At 35.3% G+C, this 27,927-nt stretch overlaps 1 pseudogene across 1 annotated transcript in view; it reads left to right on the forward strand.

Annotated features, from left to right (window-relative positions):
• Positions 1-2,369: 2,369 nt before the first annotated feature.
• The window catches only part of LOC143256265 (uncharacterized), a 63,771-nt pseudogene continuing 38,213 nt past the window's right edge, over positions 2,370-27,927 (forward strand). Inside the window, exon 1 of the transcript XR_013031221.1 lies at positions 2,370-3,045. The product of XR_013031221.1 is annotated as an uncharacterized LOC143256265 (transcript). The remainder of the gene's footprint in view (positions 3,046-27,927) is intronic.

Below are 27,927 nucleotides of genomic sequence, written 5' to 3' on the forward strand. Positions count from 1 at the left end.
TAGGTCGCATCAGCCTACAGAAATAAAAACTGTCTTAACTACAAAGGTCACATCATCTTACAGGATCAACAGCTATCTTAACTCAATAGGCCACATCATCTTATAGGGTCAACAACTATCTTAATTAGAAAGGCAACATCATCTTATAGGGTCAACACCAATCTTAACTCAATAGATCACATCATTTCTGAAGATTTGTGAAATCTTCTATTTACCACAGAGCCAACTGAGTCAGACATGTTCATGAAATAGATAAATCAGATATACTTCAACAACTGCTGCTGGGACGTTTTGGACCAAGGTGTGAGTGATAACATTACGTTAAAGAGGCCTAGAACCCAGATAGCCATTTGTCAACTTATGTGTCGAATTAACATTTTTTTATAACTTCTTTTAGTTATTCACTCATAACGTTTAGAGAAATATATTACAATATTAAGAAGAAGCACAACAACACGATCATTTTGAAAAATAGGAATTTTAATTAATATTTGTTATGATTTGTTTACATAGAGTGGATGCCACAGGTGTTATAATGGTCGACTAGCGTGTAAAAATTTCAAATTCTGTTCAACTCGGTTTTTACTTCAATTTGTTTATCATTATATTTATCTTATAATAAGTTCATTATAATATTTAAAAACACTTTTAATATTCGAAAAAATAAGAATAGAAGTATGTTTGTGAGTTAAGCACAAAGTTATACAATGGGCTATCTGTAGTCTGCCTACCGCGGGTATCGAAACCCGGATTTTAGTGTGTAAGTCCGCAGACATACCACTGTGCCACTGGGGGGCTACAAATATGTATTAACTAATGGATAATATCATATTATATAATGAACATCAGTGACTGTGTATGTAAAAAAACAATCAAAGCAACAAATAACGTTACCGTAGGCGGAAAGCATCATTAATAACGTACTGTGACGCCCTTTTTACTAAAAATAGTTATGGCTTCGTGAATTTGCCCCTCGCCATAAAATCCATTGCCTTTGCTGTCACAATTAATAAATCACAGGGTCAGACATTTGACGATATAGGAGTATTTTCTCGAGATCAGACTTTATTGTATGGTTCAGTCTGTAAGATTTTATGAAGAGTCAAAATTATAGTCAAGGACAACAGACATAGAAAAACACGAGGTTTTGTGAAATACTAGAAAAAAAATTTACATTTTTTTCTATATGTATGACATTACTACATTATAATTACTTTCTAGAAAGCGTGTTCATGAAACATTTATTTACATGTAACTGTTAGAAAAAAAAGTACATAAGCATTTGCCGTCATATGACAGGCAATCAACTAGTTGGGTATGATGTTTTATATAGACATTACGTACTTAGTAACTATCAATAAAAAACATATCTCTGTCTAAAGTACATTTGTTTTACTCACGTTAAAAAAGTCGCACTTGATTTCCACAGATTATCCTTGATTATTATGATAAGTTTAAGAGTTGAAAGTCCCAAGATTTACGACTCTTTGTTTTGATTTATCAACAGTTCCAAAAAATGACCTCTTAAGTATTTATAAAAACCTTCATCTTTGTTACAGAAACGTTAACAGGGCACTAGGTTATGCCAGTAGATCGAAGTCATATTGTTTACACTTTTTAGGTGTGATATTTATTTTGTTAAGTACTAAAGAAATTCGTGTTATTTTTAAAGTAATATTATCGTTGTAATGGTTAAGATTATGCTAGCTGTAGCTCTGCGATAAGATTTTTTCAACGGAAATGTGTGGAAATCTGTGTACGATAATTCAAACTACAAAATCGTTTAATTATCTCACGTTTATTTTTAATCTATATTCTTAAGTTAATTATGCCAGAAAAAACTTCTACAGTTACTGTTACATGAAATTGTTTTTCGTTCAATGTGAAAAAACAACAAAAAATATGAGCAGTTAACATGATTTTTATTTTAACTTTTAGGCCTATTGGATTCTAATGCTTTTCCAGCTTTCAGCGTGACTTTAAAAATATTTTCATGTTTTTATCCTAGTTTTAATAATACTCAAAAGATGGCGTTCGATTAATAATCACGTGGCACGTAGCACTCTGGTATATATAATGGATAGTAGAGGATTGAAGCTTCAGAATGTAAGGTACGAATGGAGATGTTGAATGTACGTAGTAGAGTAATGTGTGCGTTGTTTTCTAAGTCTGGCATGATGATTATGAGTTTGACACATAGACTGGTTACTCTTCTGTTACTTAAAAGTTGTTGAAGAGTAGAATTGCTAAGCCTATAATTTTCAGTGCTAGACTGGGTGTGTTGGAATTTTATCGATACGTACCGAGGTATAATCGATCGTTCTGAATGTAGCAAGCAACCGAGGCCTGAGAAGTTAGATAAGAAGACCATGGCAAATGAAGAAACGATAGAAGTAAGTGGACGTGTTGAATGTCGAGAGGTAGAATTTCATGCGATGCATTTGGAACCACGATCTTTTCGACCTTTCAAGTCTAGTGAAGAGTACTTGTATGCCATGAAGGAAGACCTCGCTGACTGGTTAAACACCCTATACGGTTTGTCCATCACCGCCGAAACTTTTTCTAGATAGCTTAGAAACGGGAGTTATTCTCTGTCGGCATGCAAATCACGTCGTCAGGGTAGCCAGAGATTGGCGGCACTCTTGCCAGGATAGCCTTAATATTACAATCCCGGAACGCGACATAGTGTACCGTAATGACGTCCAACCCGGCACGTTTCATGCTCGAGACAACGTCTCCAACTTTATCACATGGTGTAGGGGTCTCTCGATCATGGAATGCTTGCTCTTCGAGACAGACGACTTGGTATTAAGGAAGAATGAGAAAAGCTTTGTCCTTTGTCTGCTAGAAGTGGCTCGACGGTGTTCAAAATTCGGAATGCCCGCGCCACTGTTGGTGCAGATGGAAGATGAAATTGATGCGGAGTTAGCCAAAGCTGGGTTCGAGTCTGATGGGCACGAGGCTGATGACGACTCTGATACGTCGGGGGTTGGAGAACCACCACCTCAAATAGTCACCAACGATCTTCGAAGTCTTCACGAAAGGGTAAGAAAAAAAGAAAACTGTAGTTTCGGAATGGTAATAAACAATACATAAGTTAAATTATTGTAATTTGTAAAGAACGAATTTCACATATACGAAATACGATTTATCTAGAACAAGGTAAATATGAAAACTGTTTGTTGCTCAGTGTCAACAGTTTTCATTGACACAGAAAAGCGGCCCGTCATGGCCTAGCGCGTTAAGGCGTGCGCTTCGTAATCTGAGGGTCGCAGGTTCGCGCCCGAGTCGCGCCAAACATGCTAGCCCTCCCGGCCGTGGGGGCGTTATAATGTTACGGTCAATCTCACTATTCGTTGGTAAAAGAGTAGCCCAAGAGTTGGTGGTGGGTGGTGATGACTAGCTGCCTTCCCTCTAGTCTTACACTGCAAAATTAGGGACGGCTAACACAGATAGCCCTCGAGTAGCTTTGTGCGAAATTTCAAAAACAAACAAAACAAACAAACGACACAGAAAGACACTCGCTAAATATTTTACTCAAATTTATTTCATAGAAACTTTGCAGCTACACATTTAACGACTGCATTTTAGTGGTGTTTGTATGCTACCTGATCGTTCTCGTGGCTTTTATGGCACGAGTTTTGATATCTATCATCCCAACGTTACTTAAATAAATAGAAAAATCTGTGACGTGACTGCTAATGGATAGAAGCATTATCTTGACAGTGGCGCCGTCTCATTGTTTAGAATCGTACTGAAGTGGAATTGTAAAAAGAAAAAGGAGATAAGCTTTAATTAACTCGCGTTCACAGGTTGCCGTCAGACTTTGTCTTGTACCTTGAGACCCAATGTTTAGTAAACTAGTACACTGCAATATTTCGCTGTCAGACACCTTAAAGTGTAAACTTAATTTTAACACTGCGCTATGGTATGAATGGTTTATTTCACCTAAATGCATATAGTATGCGTTTGTTTTAACTGTATCTGTCTCTTTCACATTTAACTAAAGGTATTAAACTTTTTTCTTCATGCGGACAAAGGTGTTGTAGATTGCGGAACATTGATACTAATCTTGTCTAAGATTATGTTCATTCCGCCACACGTTGGGGTGTCGCAGACTGTTGTGTGTGCCAAACGAATATTACAAAAATAATCAACTTCACTACTAAGTATAAACCAAAGAATATACATAATCATAATGTGACGAAATGTTTGTCAATGATTTTTCCCCACTTAGATCGAGTTTCTATTGTTGATTATACAAAATCTTGCGTTCTAACAAAATCATTTTAAGACTAAAAATATTAACTATAAATAAAATGAATACAATTTTTTCCAGCACAACATACATTAGTAACGCAGAGATGGCTAATACAATCCATTTAAAAATGTTGCAAACAAAATAGTAAGGATGTCAGTTGAACAATATTCTTATGTAATATCGCAGGTATAGAATGTACTAGAATGTTAGCAGACAAAAGTAGGGTATATTAAAGTCAGCTGTGGTTGAATAGTTGTATATATGTTGATTCTTGCAAGTGCTATAATGTAGGGGTCGTACAAAGGCCATCCTTACTATCTTGTTTCTATTATTTCTCAAAGACTAATCTTTGCTATCCCTACATTGGCTTCTTTTTTTAGGTAATTTTGTCTTGTTTTTTCAATGCAGTTTTCGGTAGACATAGAAAGGTTGTATTTGTAACGAAGTTCTAAATACAGTGACGTTCCAGTTGTTTATCTGTTATTGACTGGTAATTCCTGTTTCACCTTATACGTAAGTTTTTAAGAGGCGCAACTTCCTGTAAGTAAGTTAACTTCCAGGGGTAATGATAACTAGATTTGATTTTTGTAAAACCACTGGTAGTTATTGACATTACTTATAACTGGATACTCTCCGTTCAGTAAAATTAGCTGACGCTATTTTGGTTGTCGTATAATAAAAATGAAGCGGACAGAAGAACAAACGATCCAGTTTTTTCTATAATATTTAAAGACATTCACAAAACTACCGACTCGGTCCTTGCATAGATAATGCTATAAAAATAAACTAAAGTTATGATAAGCTAATAAGGAAATATTTTAAACTACCATTCTGATTAACAATCCGAGCCATCCCTGTATGGCAATGCTTCCCCTACTTGTAAAATTATAATTATTTTGAAACGATACAGTCCAGCGAATCACAGTAGTTATTATCAAAGTCAGAAGTGACCTATTTGGTGGTAATTTATATATTCTTCCGCTGCGAGTGTAGCAGAACTTTATTTTTGATACACGTGGTTTTCTACCTTATTTCAAGCAATCGCCCTTGTTTTCTAGAAGAAAACAATGTCTTGACAGTTTTTGACGGTTTCTGTACGCTTGGCTTGACAATGCCAAGTCTACTGGAGGCACTACGTTTCGTGACTGACAAAAGGGGTGTTATCTGTGAAAGAAAATAAGTGGTATCCATCCGGGGGTGTTTCTCTTCATGTTCCCAAGTTTTGTACCTTCCGTGTAAGTCCTGAGACTTCGCGCAAGTTAGGCACATTAAAGCGTGAAATTGGAACATTCCAAACACCAAAGAATAAAAGAAAAGCTCTTGTTCTGAGAATTACATGTCTTTCACCCCCTGTAGAGGTAACAGGATAACGTAAAAAATGTCTTTAAGAATACAGTAGGCCTTATCATAAGGCGGTATCACTGAGATAAATAGTAATTCGATATCGGAAAATAATATTGTAACGTTTAATTTTATTAGATGTGTTATGTTAGATTATTACTATTTTACGTCCGCGTAACGAAAATGAGTCTACTTGTCTCTCTTCTGTAACTTTCTTCACTTGAACACAGGGGGCGTTCGAATCTCACCTTTTATATCCACAGGCCCCACTCGCTACGTGTGGTGAAACGGCTATTGACTTGTGGAGAATTGATGCTTTACTTTTATCACTTACTTTTTTTTTAAATTATACTGTGTAAAAAAAAAAAATAATTGCTTTTTCTTTTTCCTGAACAGAAAGTGTTATTTCCCAATTGCGTATGTCTAAAGTGAATGAAAAAGACCTATTTTTCTCTTCAAACTTTGCTTTAGTGACGTGGGTAATGAATTTACCTATTTTCCAGAACATTCCAGGTAGAATTAGTGCTAAGTAGCTGATAGAGAATTTTCTCGAACTAACAAGAGTTTTCTACTGTTGTAAAACTTGCGAGAATTTTCAAAAACCTCTTATAATTTTCTAGAACATTCTATAGTAATATACGCACACTACTTCAGTTTAATTCTAGATGACTAAGTGAACACAGACCTATCTGATTTCATCTGACAGCATCAAGAAGCTGCAAGCATTCTCTAGACGCATCCATAAGCCTGAAAGCTGTGATGCTCTATAACGGGAATAAGTATCCATCTGTTCCTCTGACTCATTCGGTGCACCTCAAAGAGGAATACAACAGCGTCAATATCTTGCTAGAAGCCTTAAAGTATTATGAATGGCTGGGAGGCTATAGGAGACTTCAAAATGGTGGCATTCCTGATGGTTCTCCAAGGAGGCTTTACCATGTTTCCCTGTTATCTTTCCCTTTGGGACAGCATGGTCACCGCAACACACTACAACAGGAAGCACTGGCCACAACAGACCGAGTTCTCTATGGAGAGACAGTGTTAGGTGTGAGCCACTAGTGGTTCACTGAGCTCCAGAAGGTGTTGTTTCCATCACTGCACATAAAATTGGTTCTTATGAAACAATTTGTCGCAGCTCTTGATAAGGAGTCTGCAGCCTTCAAGTACCTTCGAGACTTCTCCCCTAAGCTGTCTCAGGCAAAGGTCAAAGCTCGCTCCAAGCTTTTTTTTTTCTTCCTACTAAACTTCTTGGGCAATCACAAAGCCGAAAATTGTGTGGAACTGGTTGAGGTTCTGGTGAGGGACTACAACAAAATGGGCTGCAGGATGTCCATATCCTTGACGATCATCTTAATAAATTCAAGGAGAACATGGGAGCATACTCAGAGGAGCGAGTGCTTCCACCAAGATATACCGGACTTTGAACGTCGCTTCCAAGGAGAATATAACGAAAACATGATGGGAGACTGTATTTGGGGGCTGATATGTGAAAGTGATTTACATTACAGTTGCAAATCTCAAACTAGTCACTTCTAAACATTTTTGTTCATTTTTGTATAACTTTAGTATAAATACATGTAAATCTTCATTCATGTTTTATTCAGACATTATGTAAATAACAAATTTGCCTGTTTTTAGATAGAAAATAGGTTAATTTTTAATTTCATTATCCAGGTCACAGAAGCAAAGTTTGAAGGGAATAATGGTCATTTTCTGCACTTTTACAACATAACCAATAAAGAAATAACACACACCATCCAGGAACAGAATCTGTTATAATTAATATTATCAATAAGTAATTGTTATCGTGTAGTTTTTTATCAATAAAAAGCTACTTTTTATGTTATGTCACGAAAATATTAACACATTCTCCACAATTTTGGCGATTATCGGGGGGGGGGGTGGAGGGCATGACCAGGTGGCTATGGCACTCGACTCGTAATCCGTGAGTCGCGGGTTCGAATCCCCGTTTTACCAAACATGCTCGCCCTTTCAGCCGTGGGGCGTTATAATGTGACGGTAAATCACACTATTAGCTGGTAAGAGTAACCCAAGAGTTGGCTGTGGGTGGTGATGACTAGCTGACTTCCCTGCAGTCTTGCACTGATAAATTAGAGACTGCTAGCGCAGATAGCCCTCGTGTAGCTTTGCGCGAAACTCAAAACAAACCACGTCTTATATCATCCTTGTAGTCTTCTGTCTTATTCTTTCGTCCATTTATAGCTGTCGAACCGCTTGATCGATTGCGAACACTTAAGAACACGACTTTCAAAGTTTTTTATGAAAACAGAAATCTCGGAAAGCGGAGTTTCAAAGTTAAAACTGTTCTGAAGCAACAACTGCGAAAGAGACCACTTCCCTACCAAAAAAAACACAGTAAACGCTACGATAATGTTAAACGTACCTTCTGGTACCGTTAACAAGACAATATACAATAATTTGTAAGTGACGGAAACTCAGGTTGTTAGCTACATCTGGAAATCAGCAGTTAGTCCAATAAACTAAAACACAACGATCCAGTTTGACCATATACTTTGACCACGTATGTCTTAATTTTTGGTTAAATGTAGGTGACCTCCAGTAAAGGTCAATGGACAGTTTGTCAAGAAGTGTGGTTTAAAATAGATTTGATCGTTCGTTACAGAAGCTTGTTGAAAAATAAACTGGTGTTGGGTAATTATGGCCACCAGGTTTAGCAGCATCTGTAATGGAGTTCAAAGTGCATTTCAGTTCATTGTTCACATAAATATTGAATATCTCTGTTCATGCCTTTTCCTGGCCAATTTATTCTTATTACACACCCGGCTCTCGTTTCATACGTACTGAAACCGTTTATCTGTCTGAATACATAACTTTAAACTTTTTTTCCAAAAATGTTATGGAGCAACCCATTTGGAATACGTGGGTCATTTCAAAAACAAAACTGTATATTTTTGGAAGCATAGAAAAAATAAATGTACTCTAATATTTCAGCAACAAATATTCAGATTACACGATTACAACTGCTTCTTCAACTCTGTTTAAATAGAAATTATTTCCCAGGGTAGGAATTGTAATTTTATAAACCATACATCGATTAAAATGTGCAATGAAACGTATGTTTAAGTATTCTTTACTTTCCCTATTTTTTATCGTTAAACATTGTGTGTCATATTACCACTGTGAATATATCGGTGATATGTAGAACGTGTATTATTGTAATTTTATTTTATTAACCATATAACTTCTCTTTCTTATACGGTGGTGTAACAAATGGACAGGCAGGAAGTAAGTGGAGAGGGAAAGAAACCATAAGATAGATTTATAATCTTTACATCGGTAGTAAATAAGTTAAATCGGTAGCTGGGCATATGTTTAAGATGTATACAAGTTCTCTGAAATTTTGTTTGTTTTGAATTTCGCGCAAAGCTACTCGAGGGCTATCTGCGTTAGCCGTCCCTAATTTAGCAGTGTAAGACTAGTCATCACCACTCACCGCCAACTCTTGGGCTACTCTTTTATCAACGAATGTGATTCACCGTAATATTATAACGCCCCCACAGCTCAAAGGGCGAGCATATTTGGTGCGACCGGTATTCGAACCCGCGACCCTCGGATTACGAGTCGAACGCCTTAACACGCTTGGCCATGCCGGGCCGTTCTCTGAAAGGAAAACGTACACTTCTCCGACATGCTAATTAAAGCTGCTAAGATATACTAAAGCTTAGTGTGTTAGATTTAGGTAAGAAAGAAAGATTTTATTAAAACAGCACATAATTTCCAATGAGAGGCAAGATAAGATGAGTCACGACTCGTAGTAGATGAGTCATATTCATATGAAATAACTGTTGTAATGAAAGTTTTCTATTCGTTGCGGAAAATATATTCTAACAATGAGTTGAATGTTTATAATAATTCTAATCTCAGCCATTCCTGGGAACGAATATAGATGGTATAATAGCCGCATGTGTACTAACGTAATAATTCAGGCCTTCAGGTATATCTTTTGTCTCCTACAAGTCACTGCCAAAGATGCCTTTCGTTAGATGTTAGTTAGTTTAGCATGACAATGAGACAAGTTCACCAGAGACACTGTTCTTACATACAGTGTAGTGAGTTAAATTACGACTTGAAAGATGAAAATCACAGCTAGCGAAAAGTTCAATCTTTGTTAAAAGCAGAAAGTTAGCGAAACATTGAAATCTACTTTTTGGTTAAATTACTTGTTGGAGATGTTTTCTTATTTTTGTTATGTTCCTCTTTAGGGATTTCATAACAGTTGGTGTGTAAAAACAGTATATGAATGAAAAACTACAATAATGCCCTCGGTTTCTATTGTGAGAAACAATCCATGACATTGGCCTTAGAGATTCGAACAGTAAATGTTTTCTAAACGATGACCCTATCACGCGAGAAATTTCCGTTTCGCTCGTAGTTCTGAAAATTGTTATTTGTTTTCAAATTATCTCGTGCTCTCTTCTGATTTACAAGAACTAGCACTGAAAATGTATTGAAATGCTAGATTTTCTTGGCAACACTGTTTTTATGTATTAAGTCTAACATTGTGCAAGACTTCCAAACAGAACTACGTCTAGCGAGTCTAACATTGCAACAGGACTTCTGAAGCGGGAAACCAACTTATTAAATTGAGTTTTTACTTGGTTTTCTTTTTATTTATTTACAATGAAAATAATGGAATTAGCCATATAAAAGATGCAATTAAAACAATCATTAACATGAATATATGTAAAACTTAATTTTTTGTTGCCATGGTGACCTGTTATACGATTTTAACAAGCGAGTTTATTCATTTAATTGGAAGAATATGTAGTTTCGGTCTCAATGGCAGCTTACCGACTCGCCAGCCAAACAGCTGGAGTTCCCTAGTCCAGTGAGCAGGCGAAAGATGGCCAGTTGTCAGCCGTAAGGGCTTTATCCATTTCGCCGAACCACATAATGAGATTGTCTAATAACGAGACAACCTTGTTACTAACCAGCATGGCCAGGTGGTTACAACCTTGTTACTAACCAGCATGGCCAGGTGGTTACAACCTTGTTACTAACCAGCATGGCCAGGTGGTTACAACCTTGTTACTAACCAGCATGGCCAGGTGGTTACAACCTTGTTACTAACCAGCATGGCCAGGTGGTTACAACCTTGTTACTAACCAGCATGGCCAGGTGGTTACAACCTTGTTACTAACCAGCATGGCCAGGTGGTTTACAACCTTGTTACTAACCAGCATGGCCAGGTGGTTACAACCTTGTTACTAACCAGCATGGCCAGGTGGTTACAACCTTGTTACTAACCAGCATGGCCAGGTGGTTACAACCTTGTTACTAACCTGTTTGGCCCAGCATAGCCAGGTGGTTAAGGCACTCGACTCGTAATCCGAGGGTCGCGGTATCGAATCCTCGTCACAAAAAACAGGCTCGCTCTTTCGGTCGTGAGGGCGTTATAATGTGACGGTCAAGACCACTGTCCGTTGGTAAAAGAATAGCCCAAGAGTTGGCGGTGGATGGTAATGACTAGCTGCCTTCCCTCTAGTCTTACAATGCTAAATTAAGGACAGCTAGCGCAGATAACTCTCGTGTAGCTTTAAGTGAAATTCAAAAAACACTTAAGGATGCTTTTGTACTTATGTGTTTTGTTTGTAGTTAAGTACAAAGGGTTTTGTGTACTGTGCCCACTACGGGTATTGGAACTCCGTTTTAAGCGTATGAATGCATAGACTTACTACTGTTCCACAGGGGCATGAGTTAGGGATAATTTCATCTTTTGAAAGTTAAGTTTTAGAATTTAATTCAATAGAAATGGCATACGCTTTTTATTTGAACAGTTTCTCTGGATAATAGAACGCAAGTGTTGGTAATTGAAATAAAAACTTTTGAAAAATTACTGTTAAGTCATAGCAACCAAACGGTACAGAAATATCATGTTTCTGTTTATTTAATAACTTTTGAAAAATCACTGTTAAGTCATAGCAACCAAACGGTAGAGAAATATCATGTTTCTGTTTATTTAATAACTTTTGAAAAATCACTGTTAAGTCATAGCAACCAAACGGTAGAGAAATATCATGTTTCTGTTTATTTAATAACTTTTGAAAAATCACTGTTAAGTCATACCAACCAAACGGTAGAGAAATATAATGTTTCTGTTTATTTAATAGCTTGTGAAAAATCACTGTTAAGTCATAGCAACCAAACGGTAGAGAAATATCATGTTTCTGTTTATTTAATAGCTTGTGAAAAATCACTGTTAAGTCATAGCAACCAAACGGTAGAGAAATATCATGTTTCTGTTTATTTAATAGCTTGTGAAAAATCACTGTTAAGTCATAGCAACCAAACGGTAGAGAAATATCATGTTTCTGTTTATTTAATAGCTTGTGAAAAATCACTGTTAAGTCATAGCAACCAAACGGTAGAGAAATATCATGTTTCTGTTTATTTAATAGCTTGTGAAAAATCACTGTTAAGTCATAGCAACCAAACGGTAGAGAAATATCATGTTTCTGTTTATTTAATAGCTTGTGAAAAATCACTGTTAAGTCATAGCAACCAAACGGTAGAGAAATATCATGTTTCTGTTTATTTAATAGCTTGTGAAAAATCACTGTTAAGTCATAGCAACCAAACGGTAGAGAAATATCATGTTTCTGTTTATTTAATAGCTTGTGAAAAATCACTGTTAAGTCATAGCAACCAAACGGTAGAGAAATATCATGTTTCTGTTTATTTAATAGCTTGTGAAAAAAATCACTGTTAAGTCATAGCAACCAAACGGTAGAGAAATATCATGTTTCTGTTTATTTAATAGCTTGTGAAAAATCACTGTTAAGTCATAGCAACCAAACGGTAGAGAAATATCATGTTTCTGTTTATTTAATAGCTTGTGAAAAATCACTGTTAAGTCATAGCAACCAAACGGTAGAGAAATATCATGTTTCTGTTTATTTAATAGCTTGTGAAAAATCACTGTTAAGTCATAGCAACCAAACGGTAGAGAAATATCATGTTTCTGTTTATTTAATAGCTTGTGAAAAATCACTGTTAAGTCATAGCAACCAAACGGTAGAGAAATATCATGTTTCTGTTTATTTAATAGCTTGTGAAAAATCACTGTTAAGTCATAGCAACCAAACGGTAGAGAAATATCATGTTTCTGTTTATTTAATAGCTTGTGAAAAATCACTGTTAAGTCATAGCAACCAAACGGTAGAGAAATATCATGTTTCTGTTTATTTAATAGCTTGTGAAAAATCACTGTTAAGTCATAGCAACCAAACGGTAGAGAAATATCATGTTTCTGTTTATTTAATAGCTTGTGAAAAATCACTGTTAAGTCATAGCAACCAAACGGTAGAGAAATATCATGTTTCTGTTTATTTAATAGCTTTTGAAAAATCACTGTTAAGTCATAGCAACCAAACGGTAGAGAAATATCATGTTTCTGTTTATTTAATAGCTTGTGAAAAAATCACTGTTAAGTCATAGCAACCAAACGGTAGAGAAATATCATGTTTCTGTTTATTTACTAGCTTGTGAAAAATCACTGTTAAGTCATAGCAACCAAACGGTAGAGAAATATCATGTTTCTGTTTATTTACTAGCTTGTGAAAAATCACTGTTAAGTCATAGCAACCAAACGGTAGAGAAATATCATGTTTCTGTTTATTTACTAGCTTGTGAAAAATCACTGTTAAGTCATAGCAACCAAACGGTAGAGAAATATCATGTTTCTGTTTATTTACTAGCTTGTGAAAAATCACTGTTAAGTCATAGCAACCAAACGGTAGAGAAATATCATGTTTCTGTTTATTTACTAGCTTGTGAAAAATCACTGTTAAGTCATAGCAACCAAACGGTAGAGAAATATCATGTTTCTGTTTATTTACTAGCTTGTGAAAAATCACTGTTAAGTCATAGCAACCAAACGGTAGAGAAATATCATGTTTCTGTTTATTTAATAGCTTGTGAAAAATCACTGTTAAGTCATAGCAACCAAACGGTAGAGAAATATCATGTTTCTGTTTATTTAATAGCTTGTGAAAAATCACTGTTAAGTCATAGCAACCAAACGGTAGAGAAATATCATGTTTCTGTTTATTTAATAGCTTGTGAAAAATCACTGTTAAGTCATAGCAACCAAACGGTAGAGAAATATCATGTTTCTGTTTATTTAATAGCTTGTGAAAAATCACTGTTAAGTCATAGCAACCAAACGGTAGAGAAATATCATGTTTCTGTTTATTTAATAGCTTGTGAAAAATCACTGTTAAGTCATAGCAACCAAACGGTAGAGAAATATCATGTTTCTGTTTATTTAATAGCTTGTGAAAAATCACTGTTAAGTCATAGCAACCAAACGGTAGAGAAATATCATGTTTCTGTTTATTTAATAGCTTGTGAAAAATCACTGTTAAGTCATAGCAACCAAACGGTAGAGAAATATCATGTTTCTGTTTATTTAATAGCTTGTGAAAAATCACTGTTAAGTCATAGCAACCAAACGGTAGAGAAATATCATGTTTCTGTTTATTTAATAGCTTGTGAAAAATCACTGTTAAGTCATAGCAACCAAACGGTAGAGAAATATCATGTTTCTGTTTATTTACTAGCTTGTGAAAAATCACTGTTAAGTCATAGCAACCAAACGGTAGAGAAATATCATGTTTCTGTTTATTTACTAGCTTGTGAAAAATCACTGTTAAGTCATAGCAACCAAACGGTAGAGAAATATCATGTTTCTGTTTATTTACTAGCTTGTGAAAAATCACTGTTAAGTCATAGCAACCAAACGGTAGAGAAATATCATGTTTCTGTTTATTTACTAGCTTGTGAAAAATCACTGTTAAGTCATAGCAACCAAACGGTAGAGAAATATCATGTTTCTGTTTATTTACTAGCTTGTGAAAAATCACTGTTAAGTCATAGCAACCAAACGGTAGAGAAATATCATGTTTCTGTTTATTTACTAGCTTGTGAAAAATCACTGTTAAGTCATAGCAACCAAACGGTAGAGAAATATCATGTTTCTGTTTATTTACTAGCTTGTGAAAAATCACTGTTAAGTCATAGCAACCAAACGGTAGAGAAATATCATGTTTCTGTTTATTTACTAGCTTGTGAAAAATCACTGTTAAGTCATAGCAACCAAACGGTAGAGAAATATCATGTTTCTGTTTATTTACTAGCTTGTGAAAAATCACTGTTAAGTCATAGCAACCAAACGGTAGAGAAATATCATGTTTCTGTTTATTTACTAGCTTGTGAAAAATCACTGTTAAGTCATAGCAACCAAACGGTAGAGAAATATCATGTTTCTGTTTATTTACTAGCTTGTGAAAAATCACTGTTAAGTCATAGCAACCAAACGGTAGAGAAATATCATGTTTCTGTTTATTTACTAGCTTGTGAAAAATCACTGTTAAGTCATAGCAACCAAACGGTAGAGAAATATCATGTTTCTGTTTATTTACTAGCTTTTGAAAAATCACTGTTAAGTCATAGCAACCAAACGGTAGAGAAATATCATGTTTCTGTTTATTTACTAGCTTTTGAAAAATCACTGTTAAGTCATAGCAACCAAACGGTAGAGAAATATCATGTTTCTGTTTATTTACTAGCTTTTGAAAAATCACTGTTAAGTCATAGCAACCAAACGGTAGAGAAATATCATGTTTCTGTTTATTTACTAGCTTTTGAAAAATCACTGTTAAGTCATAGCAACCAAACGGTAGAGAAATATCATGTTTCTGTTTATTTACTAGCTTTTGAAAAATCACTGTTAAGTCATAGCAACCAAACGGTAGAGAAATATCATGTTTCTGTTTATTTACTAGCTTTTTAAAAATCACTGTTAAGTCATTGCAACCAAACGGTAGAGAAATATCATGTTTCTGTTTATTTACTAGCTTGTGAAAAATCACTGTTAAGTCATAGCAACCAAACGGTAGAGAAATATCATGTTTCTGTTTATTTAATAGCTTGTGAAAAATCACTGTTAAGTCATAGCAACCAAACGGTAGAGAAATATCATGTTTCTGTTTATTTAATAGCTTGTGAAAAATCACTGTTAAGTCATAGCAACCAAACGGTAGAGAAATATCATGTTTCTGTTTATTTATTAGCTTGTGAAAAATCACTGTTAAGTCATAGCAACCAAACGGTAGAGAAATATCATGTTTCTGTTTATTTAATAGCTTTTGAAAAATCACTGTTAAGTCATAGCAACCAAACGGTAGAGAAATATCATGTTTCTGTTTATTTAATGCGTATTTCTTTTTCATGTTTTATTCAAATATCTTGCATAAGATGGACATGTTTTGAATGGCTTAGTTTACCACGTTTTTTATAAACTGACGAGTTTATATCTTAACGTGTGGATGAAATCAGAGCTTAGCAACTTTATCTAATGGTTAGTATAGTTGGTTGAGGATCTCGGATTTGAGATGTATACTACCAAATATTTTCTGTTGTAGGTGTGTTATAAGAATCGCAGTCAATCCCATGCACTAATCGGTTAAGAGTAGCCACTTTACTCGGCAAGTGCTTTAACTGGTTGCCTTCCTTCTGGTCTGCAGTTCAGAGTCAGGCATAACTATGTATGAATCATATGAAGACGCAAACAAATATGGCTAATGATCGTCTAAGAATAGCAAAAGGCACAACCTTTCTTTGAATAGAACATACTCCGCAGTAGTCATGACGCTCTACTCATTCCATATGCTTTAATCTCAACGAAAATTCTCACAATTTCTTAAGAATGCAACCTGCTTGTTGACTTACCCCCACAGCTGTAACTTGGAGGTATGTACACTGAAGGGAATCCTTGAACCCTCTTGTTTTTAGATACGTGCAATCTGCGCATTTTTGCATCTGAACATATTGTTATTTTAACATTTTCTCGGGACTCCTCAAAGCAAATTACAGGTTGGCGGAATGTAAAGAGATTCAACCACAATAAAAGGTCTCACGGCCGAGCTTCTGGTCGTCATGGACCAGTAAGCAAGAAATTCGCTCGTTAAGAAGGAGGGGGGGAATACATCAGTGATGCTTTAAGAGAGTCGTGAAAAATGTATCATATCAGAATATTTTTAATTGCTCAGTAACACTAAAACTTTGGTATCTAGCGGAAAGGTACAACAAACAAAAGATCAGGTTACTGTGAAGAGAGAACCAGGTTAGTGTAAACTTAAGCCTATTTTCGATTCCTTTTTTTTTTTTTTTATCTATAACTAATATATTGTACGCATTTAGTTCTGCTGTATTGTGTTTATGTTCGTACGTAGAAGTATCATAAACAGCAGTGATGAAGTGAGGAAATATTAATCATTATAATTATATGTACGATATCATGCACTAGTGTTAATGTCCATTTCGTATTGACCACAAATAACTTTGCAAAACGAAGATGCGTGGGTATACGTCAATGTCGAAAATATTCTGTATGTTTTGTTGTTTTTTGAGAGTCGACTGTGTATTTATAAATGATCCGAGGTCGTTGACAGTGCACAACTGTTAACATTTTTCTTCATGTTCGTCTTTTACCCAATCTAACAAAATGAAAATAACGAAACCGTGAATTCATCAACTAAGACTATGCTTTCTACGTTCACCAAGTGGTGGCGCTTACAATAAAGTTTGCTCTCGATTCTTCAGTACTAGTCCCGGCATGGCCACGTGGTTATAACACTCAACTCTTAATCTGAGGGTCGTGGGTTCGAATCCCCATCAAACCAAACATACTCGCCCTTTCATTCGTGGGGGCGTTATATTGTTACAGTCAATCCCACTATTCGTTGGTAAAAGAGTAGCCCAAGAGTTGGCGGTGGGTGCTGATGACTAGCTGCCTTCCCTCTAGTCTTACACTGCTAAATTAGGGACGACTAACGCAGATAGCCCTCGAGTAGCTTTGCGCAAAATTCAAAACAAACAATCCCAGCCCTGGAGCGCGCCCCACAGTTTGGAAAACACTGCTCTACATTACTGCTACACGCGATGGTCACAGCTTCCTTTACCTTTGTTATCCATTTTTACTAATACTACTGTGTATATGTTATTGTTTATACACAATTAGAAACTAATCGCCTAAATACAAGTAGCTTACATAACAACTTGAATATTTTCCCTGCTTAAAAGGATACAACACTGTTTAATGAAATGATGATCGAAATACTATTTAGACATCTCCTTACAACAAGAGACATATTACGGCCGACTACACCTATCCACAAAAATTTGATTTAACGTTCCCCCTCATATTTTTTAAGGCCAAAGAAAGAATTACAAACACTGCTTTCGGCAACTTTAAACAGTTTTCTATTTTTTTCCCTCTGTAGCGACATAAGGAAAAGTGAATTTCAGTTTCTACTTTGATATGGTATAAAAGGATTAGTTAGGATGTTGTGAAAAACACAAATACTGGTGACGTTTATTTAACATACTTTAACCTTTTCCAGTGTTAAACTGAATGACCATTTCTTACTGTTTTTATTCGGCACAATGTTATCATTATTATGTTAATATTTATGAAACCTGGAATTTCAGTGCTATAAACTACAGTTACAGGTTTACACATCGACTGTACAGCGGTTTGAACTAAAATCCAGATTTGAAATAAAAATAAGGTAGAGATTCATAACAATAAAACTAAACATGTATAATTTATTCGTGAATGTGCAGAAAGTAAAAATAAGGTGTAACAGACGACATTGGTTTAAGGTCACGAACAACAGCAGGTGGTGTTTGTCTTCACTCAGGCGCGGTATAAGTGGGTAATGAGGCGTGATTTCTTCACTGAAGACAAATAGTTGATGTTGCTAGTAAAAATTATTGTGGACGCGTGCACTTTTGTCATGATTCCCGAATGCCATGATTAAGACTAAACATCTTAGTTTAATAATATGTTATTTAATAAGGCAGTAGTACTGCAAACTGAGGTAACTGTTTCTCGCGGTTTTTGTTGCTTGTTCGTTGAAAATGTTTTGATTTGAATGTACTATGCTACAGGCATCACTTTAAATTAGCAAGAGCTTGTAACTGGCGAATTGGAAGCCTCAGTTTGTAGATATGGCTTTTAAAACTTACTTTTTTAGATATTGGTACAAGTGTCATTCGATCAGTTTTTTTAATGTTGTTAAGGTAGAACACTCGTATAGAAACCTAATTTTACAGCCAGCTAAAACGAACGCCAAAGATTTTTTGGTGGATTTTTTGTGAGTGTGCGACACGCAAGTTAACCACCCATAATTTAGTGGATATTAGAAACTCAAAGTCTGTGTATTAGGGGCTTGTATTCCAATTTATTTGTGGTGGAAATAAATAAGCTTTCTTTCCTCGGCGACAACATTGCTTTATTCAAAGATGGCCTACAACAATACAATATAAATATTCCTACAACGTGAAACTATAGTTATTACCCAATAATCACAAACGTCTTGCGGTGAACTCTGTTTATATCAGTGTTGTATAAACACAAACTGTTGTAAATTATACATAAATGTTTAACATTTCTAAGTCGCAGTGTTAAGATTTAAAAGTATAGTAATGTACCGAGGTAACATAAAGTATTTAGAACTTCAAACAAAAAAACGTTAGTTATTTTTAATTATCTTCCTACTGTATTTTGTACAACTTCATATTTAGATTAACATATGAGAATTTGATAACAAATCGTAAGTAGTTTGAAAACATTATGTACATTAAAATAATTCTGAAGACATCTTGTGCAATTTGAAAGAAACAGCGGCCATTTAACTTTCACGCTGAAACAATGACTTTCTGAGTTGATTGATTGATTGATTTAGTGTTTTATGGCACAAAGCAGCGAGGCTATCTGCGCCAGGACTTTCTGAGTGATATTCTATTAGTACTTTATATTGAGGTCTTCAGGTCGAAGTAGCAGCCAATTTAGGTGCTGTAAAAGTAAACCAAGAATATACACACAGTTAACCATGATCAGAAGTAGTAGTAACTTATATTTTTGTTATATTCACCCGAATTAAATTTAAGCTTCAAGAATATTAGACAATAGGTGTATTGGCCTTCCAAAAGCGACATGATCACCCAGAGTGGTTTATAACTAATAGGAATTTAATATACACGTTTGTACAGAGACACCTTGTAGGGTGACTTTAATAGTACCGTGTTTCTCCGATAATAAGACCTACCCATAAAATAAGACCTAGTGTGATTTTTGGGGATAGTTTTAATATAAGCCCTACCCTTAAAATAAGCCCTAGTTAAGAGTGGCAGGAAGAGGAAAGAAATTAAAAAAAAACAAATTAATTTATTAATTTGTTTAATAGTTAGTTAATTAGTTTGTTTAAGTATTAATCAGTTAGTTTAATAGTTTAATAATAGTTTATTTTAAATGGTTAGTTTAATAGTTTTACTTTGTAACTTCATTTTTTTAATATATCAAAATAAGACATCCCCCGAAAATAAGCCCTAGTGTCATATTTTGGAGTGAAAATTAATATAAGCCCTGCCTTATTTTCGGAGAAACACTGTATGTACAAGATGATGAAATACAATAATTTAAGGAGTCACCTCAAGGGCGGAAAATCAATTGAAATTGTCTCGGCGCGCGCGCGTCATACGTGAACGCATGAGACCGTTCGGCACTGTCGAGAACTTGATAAAAGCAGGCTCGCTGAAAGTCGTTTTTATGTGAATGAGGGGCGGTCACGCGTTAGTATTGTATATAATAATAGTAAGAAAAAGATACTTGTAATAAGTTCAAGTGTTCTTACTGAACGCTGTGTAACCATTTGTGAACTGAATTTTTGAGAGGTCTTTTACAACGTGTTCTGTTTGACCGAGTATTTTGACAATAGTAGTACCATAGTTTCCATTACAAAAAGGTTCATAAGTATGCGACGACTAACGCATGCCATTTTCTCCCTACTTGCTTTCCACATTCATCTACTGAGCTAAGGTGATGATTTACCTAGTGCCTTGAGCTGACTCATACAAGTTTGTTTTTCAACATTAAGTTTAAGAGATATTCTTGCCTTAAATTCTGTATTCCTAATTTAACATATCGTTATGATGTCGGTGTATGAATATTTTGCTTCAAAAACGACATGTTGCAAAAACTTCTCAAAGGTAATAATCTATTAGTAGCATCACACTGCTTACCAGATGTCAAAATATAGTTCTGATCAATAATCTATTAGTAGCATCACACTGCTTACCAGATGTCAAAATATAGTTCTGATCAATAATCTATTAGTAGCATCACACTGCTTACCAGATGTCAAAATATAGTTCTAATCAATAATTTATTAGTAGCATCACACTGCTTACCAGATGTCAAAATGTAGTTCTGATCAATAATCTATTAGTAGCATCACACTGCTTACCAGATGTCAAAATGTAGTTCTGATCAATAATCTATTAGTAGCATCACACTGCTTACCAGATGTCAAAATGTAGTTCTAATCAATAATCTATTATTAGCATCACACTGCTTACCAGATGTCAAAATGTAGTTCTAATCAATAATTTATTGGTAGCATCACACTGCTTACCAGATGTCAAAATGTAGTTCTGATCAATAATCTATTAGTAGCATCACACTGCTTACCAGATGTCAAAATGTAGTTCTAATCAATAATCTATTAGTAGCATCACACTGCTTACCAGATGTCAAAATGTAGTTCTAATCAATAATCTATTAGTAGCATCACACTGCTTACCAGATGTCAAAATGTAGTTCTAATCAATAATCTATTAGTAGCATCACACTGCCAACCATATGTCAAAATGTAGTTCTAATCAATAATCTATTAGTAGCATCACACTGCCAACCATATGTCAAAATATAGTTCTAATCAATAATCTATTAGTAGCATCACACTGCTTACCAGATGTCAAAATGTAGTTCTAATCAATAACCTATTAGTAGCATCACACTGCTTACCAGGTGTCAAAATGTAGTTCTAATCAATAATCTTAGTAGCATCACACTGCTTACCACGTGTCAAAATGTAGTTCTAATCAATAATCTATTAGTAGCATCACACTGCTTACCAGGTGTCAAAATGTAGTTCTAATCAATAATTTATTAGTAGCATCACACTGCTTACCAGATGTCAAAATGTAGTTCTGATCAATAATCTATTAGTAGCATCACACTGCTTACCAGATGTCAAAATGTAGTTCTGATCAATAATCTATTAGTAGCATCACACTGCTTACCAGATGTCAAAATGTAGTTCTAATCAATAATCTATTATTAGCATCACACTGCTTACCAGATGTCAAAATGTAGTTCTAATCAATAATTTATTGGTAGCATCACACTGCTTACCAGATGTCAAAATGTAGTTCTGATCAATAATCTATTAGTAGCATCACACTGCTTACCAGATGTCAAAATGTAGTTCTAATCAATAATCTATTAGTAGCATCACACTGCTTACCAGATGTCAAAATGTAGTTCTAATCAATAATCTATTAGTAGCATCACACTGCTTACCAGATGTCAAAATGTAGTTCTAATCAATAATCTATTAGTAGCATCACACTGCCAACCATATGTCAAAATGTAGTTCTAATCAATAATCTATTAGTAGCATCACACTGCCAACCATATGTCAAAATATAGTTCTAATCAATAATCTATTAGTAGCATCACACTGCTTACCAGATGTCAAAATGTAGTTCTAATCAATAACCTATTAGTAGCATCACACTGCTTACCAGGTGTCAAAATGTAGTTCTAATCAATAATCTTAGTAGCATCACACTGCTTACCACGTGTCAAAATGTAGTTCTAATCAATAATCTATTAGTAGCATCACACTGCCAACCATATGTCAAAATGTAGTTCTAATCAATAATCTATTAGTAGCATCACACTGCTTACCAGATGTCAAAATGTAGTTCTAATCAATAATCTATTAGTAGCATCACACTGCTTACCAGATGTCAAAATGTAGTTCTAATCAATAATCTATTAGTAGCATCACACTGCTTACCAGATGTCAAAATATAGTTCTGATCAATAATCTATTAGCAGCATCACACTGCTTACCAAATGTCAACATGTAGTTCTGATCAATAATCTATTAGCAGCATCACACTGCTTACCAAATGTCAACATGTAGTTCTGATCAATAATCTTTTTGTAGCATCACACTGCTTACCGGGTGTCAAAATATAGTTCTAATATTTGTCATTCCTCTACGATTATATTGGCTCTGGTTGTCGCGTAACTTGCTGATTTGCATATTCAAAATATTTTTCGTATAACTTATTCAACCTTCTACATATACAGTATATGGTGGTTAAGGTCTCTGTCATATATAAACACACTAATGTTTTTTACCTGCATATACTAATATAGAATTTTTCAGAATTGTTATTTTTCATACCATTTTGGTAAAAAAAAAAGTTAAATTATTTTCACTTCTTCGAGTACCCACTGTACAGTCACCTGTGCAGAGTAACACATTGTCTTCTCATTTGCAAAATGTAAGGTGTTGTTTTTCCACTGTAAAGGTAACGATTTCTCTTGTATTTCATTGTGGAAATTGGAATCACTAGTCACGTGTATAATGCTAGTTGCTCTCCTGGACTTTTGTTAATGGTGTAAATGGATATTTAGATTTTTTTTAAATCTACACATGTAGATGAACGTTTGACACGTAAGTTGTTTTACATCACATTTTCAATAAATTTTTGATATGAGTTCTCGAATTTTGAACGTTCCTGTAAAACAAAGGACAAAACGTTGTCCTACTGGCCAGTGTAGTTTTTCTCATCCTAGTGTTTCTCCAGGTATTTACTGCGCTGAATGATGGAAGGTTTTTTCTTTTGAATTTCGCACAAAGCTACACGCCGACTATCTGCGCTAGCCGTCTCTAATTAGCAGCGTAAGACTAGATGGAAATCAGTTAATCATCACCACCAACTCTTAGGCTACTTTTTCCAACGAATAGTGGACTTAACCGTCACATTATAATGCCCCCACGGCTGAAATGACAAGCATATCTATGACGGGGATTCGAACCAGCGACCCTCGCATTACGAGTCTCGCGCCCTAACCACCTCACTGGCCATCCTGGGCCGATGCTGGAAGGATACGTACAATTCATTGACGTCGTCAAGTGTTCTGAAGCTGATTCCTCTGGAAGGATACGTACAATTCATTGACGTCGTCAAGTGTTCTGAAGCTGATTTCTCTGGAAGGATACGTACAATACATTGACGTCGTCAAGTGTTCTGAAGCTGATTCCTCTGGTGTTGCAGGTAATCCATGCTCGGTGTGAAGGTGAAAGACAACTAAGTTATTATCAACTCCATACTGGGAACGTGACTATTCTCTGGAAAATTGTTTTGGACCGTTACCCAAATTGTCGTAACGTATTCTTTTTTCTTTAAGATTAACAATTGGATAATCGAGACACTATAATACAATCAAATTGATGTGATTGTTTTTACTAAGGTAGTTAAAATAAGACAGTTTGACTTACTTTTGTGATTGTAATTTGCTCGTGATTCAAAACATGGGCACGTTTTAGTGACGTCACGACAGTACAAGTTATTATAACGTTAAGCATAGCTTCCAGACATTATTTTAGTATCTATTGGTTTACTGACAGACCACACACTACTGCAGAGTGGTATAAATGATTACGACATGTGACTCCCTCTAGGTGTACTTCGGCTTCCTTTTGGGGAAAAACATTTAACAAAATTCTTCAAATACTAAGAAATCTTGTCTTTATATGATTATAAACTAGAATTTGCAATTCAGTATTCGCGGCGGAAACAGCCTGTTGTACAACAAAAACAAATTATTTTAATTGTATTTTGTTAGCTCACGTTGTTTAGGTTAATCACCGTATCGTCCGTCCATTGGGTCAAACTTCCATCCCTGACATGCAGTTCCCATTAAAGCCAAAGTCCAGTTGTCATACTCTCATATTGCTTACCTATTTTATTTTATTCAAACGTTTGTAGTTAACGAGTTTCAATGATCATCTCTTATTTTTATGTAATCATACAGTCCTCCTTACCCACACTATCATACAGTCCTCCTTACCCACACTATCATACAGTCCTCCTTACCCACACTATCTCCTCAGTGTCGCTGACACGCACGATAAATTGTTTCTATAAACTATTAAATCTTGGGTTTTACAAGCTGATATACTGGTATATATACACTTTATAAAGCCCACGACCGTGGTAGAATATTATTAAATCTTGTGTTTTACAAGCTGATATACTGGTATATATACACTTTATAAAGCCCACGACCGTGGTAGAATATTATTAAATCTTGTGTTTTACAAGCTGATATACTGGTATATATACACTTTATAAAGCCCACGACCGTGGTAGAATATTATTAAATCTTGTGTTTTACAAGCTGATATACTGGTATATATACACTTTATAAAGCCCACGACCGTGGTAGAATATTATTACAATCTTGGGTTTTACAAGCTGATATACTGGTATATATACACTTTATAAAGCCCACGACCGTGGTAGAATATTATTACAATCTTGGGTTTTACAAGCTGATATACTGGTATATATACACTTTATAAAGCCCACGACCGTGGTAGAATATTATTACAATCTTGGGTTTTACAAGCTGATATACTGGTATATATACACTTTATAAAGCCCACGACCGTGGTAGAATATTATTACAATCTCGGGTTTTACAAGCTGATATACTGGTATATATACACTTTATAAAGCCCACGACCGTGGTAGAATATTATTACAATCTTGGGTTTTACAAGCTGATATACTGGTATATATATACACTTTATAAAGCCCACGACCGTGGTAGAATATTATTACAATCTTGGGTTTTACAAGCTGATATACTGGTATATACACACTTTATAAAGCCCACGACCGTGGTAGAATATTACAATCTCGGGTTTTACAAGCTGATATACTGGTATATATACACTTTATAAAGCCCACGACCGTGGTAGAATATTATTACAATCTTGGGTTTTACAAGCTGATATACTGGTATATATACACTTTATAAAGCCCACGACCGTGGTAGAATATTATTACAATCTTGGGTTTTACAAGCTGATATACTGGTATATATACACTTTATAAAGCCCACGACCGTGGTAGAATATTATTACAATCTCGGGTTTTACAAGCTGATATACTGGTATATATACACTTTATAAAGCCCACGACCGTGGTAGAATATTATTACAATCTTGGGTTTACAAGCTGATATACTGGTATATATACACTTTATAAAGCCCACGACCGTGGTAGAATATTATTACAATCTTGGGTTTTACAAGCTGATATACTGGTATATATACACTTTATAAAGCCCACGACCGTGGTAGAATATTATTACAATCTTGGGTTTTACAAGCTGATATACTGGTATATATACACTTTATAAAGCCCACGACCGTGGTAGAATATTATTACAATCTCGGGTTTTACAAGCTGATATACTGGTATATATACACTTTATAAAGCCCACGACCGTGGTAGAATATTATTACAATCTTGGGTTTTACAAGCTGATATACTGGTATATATACACTTTATAAAGCCCACGACCGTGGTAGAATATTATTACAATCTCGGGTTTTACAAGCTGATATACTGGTATATATACACTTTATAAAGCCCACGACCGTGGTAGAATATTATTACAATCTCGATAAATTACGTTTCTACAAAGAATTGCTTCCAATGTACATATTTCTCTATTTTAATTAAGAATATATCAAGCAAAGCCTCACTCTTCAAGTTTATTCAGATATTTTTTATATATTATCCCAGTCGATCATTGGACAAGATATGATGTACAATATATTCATATTTAATAGTTTTCTGACACTAAATTATAATTCGTTTAAACATAAAATATTCGCTCACTTTACCCCAGTGGCGCAGCTGTATATCTGCGGATTACATCGCTAGAAACCTGGTTTTTAAAACCCGTGGTGGGTAGAGAACACAGATAGCCCACCGTGAAGCTTTTGTTCTAAACCCGTGGTGGGTAGAACACAGATAGCCCACCGTGAAGCTTTTGTTCTAAACCCGTGGTGGGTAGAACACAGATAGCCCACCGTGAAGCTTTTGTTCTAAACCCGTGGTGGGTAGAACACAGATAGCCCACCGTGAAGCTTTTGTTCTAAACCCGTGGTGGGTAGAACACAGATAGCCCACCGTGGAGCTTTTGTTCTAAACCCGTGGTGGGTAGAACACAGATAGCCCACCGTGTAGCTTTTGTTCTAAATCCGTGGTGGGTAGAACACAGATAGCCCACCGTGTAGCTTTTGTTCTAAACCCGTGGTGGGTAGAACACAGATAGCCCGCCGTGTAGCTTTTGTTCTAAACCCGTGGTGGGTAGAACACAGATAGCCCGCCGTGTAGCTTTTGTTCGTAACTTCAAACATAAGATCTTCCGTAAAATTTAAGTTATGAACAGCATTCATATAGCATGCAACTTATACTGTATATCTAACTGTGGCCGGTAATAGGATCGAGTCTCTGAAACTTGCCAGAATAAGATGTTGTTTATAGAAGATTTCTAGAAACTCGCTTATTCGATGTGTTGTTGGTTAGTGGTCATCGATTAGTGGTAAAAAAACCCAACAATTTCATGTTGTTCATTCTTATGGTGCTTTCCCTCATGTGACGGAATATCACTAAATCTTGAAGCTGGACATTGTTACACCGTAATTATATGAACAGTAAAATCAATAACATAGTTCATACGTTAGATTATTTTACGACCACATGTCCCCTTCAATTTTCCTTCTGCTTTTAACTTCGATCTGCAATAACATTTAACTAGAAAACCGAAGTTATATTTTATTAAACATCTTTACGTATGTAATATTGTTAGTTATTTTGGTAAAACGAAATAAGAGAATGTTGGTTGTTTTGGAGCTTTTTAAAACAAAATCGAAACTAAAGTTGTTACTGCTGTCGTGTGAGGGTAATTCCTGGTATCAATATGTTCATAATACTTTAAATCCTCGTGTTATAAGGTTACCAGTCGTGACCTGTAAGCTGATAACATACATACGAATCGTAAAACGAGACTATGGTATCAGTTCCCTTAAGACGTTGGTAGTAAACAACTTAAAGTCGGCCAGTCTTTGAAGTACGAATTGTCCGTTGTTTTGGATCTGATAAGCATTGTTTTCGCTAACAGCACACTGATGTACTTGTTAATGTAGAGATGCATCGTGAAACTTGCATTTGTGGAGCCATTTGAAACAATGTCTATAGATATCGTGCTGTGAATTAAAAAACAGTTTAGTCAAACAATTGCACGAGCATGCATTGCCTCCCCCTCGCGGTGG

This window comes from Tachypleus tridentatus, chromosome 7 (assembly GCF_004210375.1).
Source record: "Tachypleus tridentatus isolate NWPU-2018 chromosome 7, ASM421037v1, whole genome shotgun sequence".
Taxonomy (NCBI): domain Eukaryota; kingdom Metazoa; phylum Arthropoda; class Merostomata; order Xiphosura; family Limulidae; genus Tachypleus; species Tachypleus tridentatus.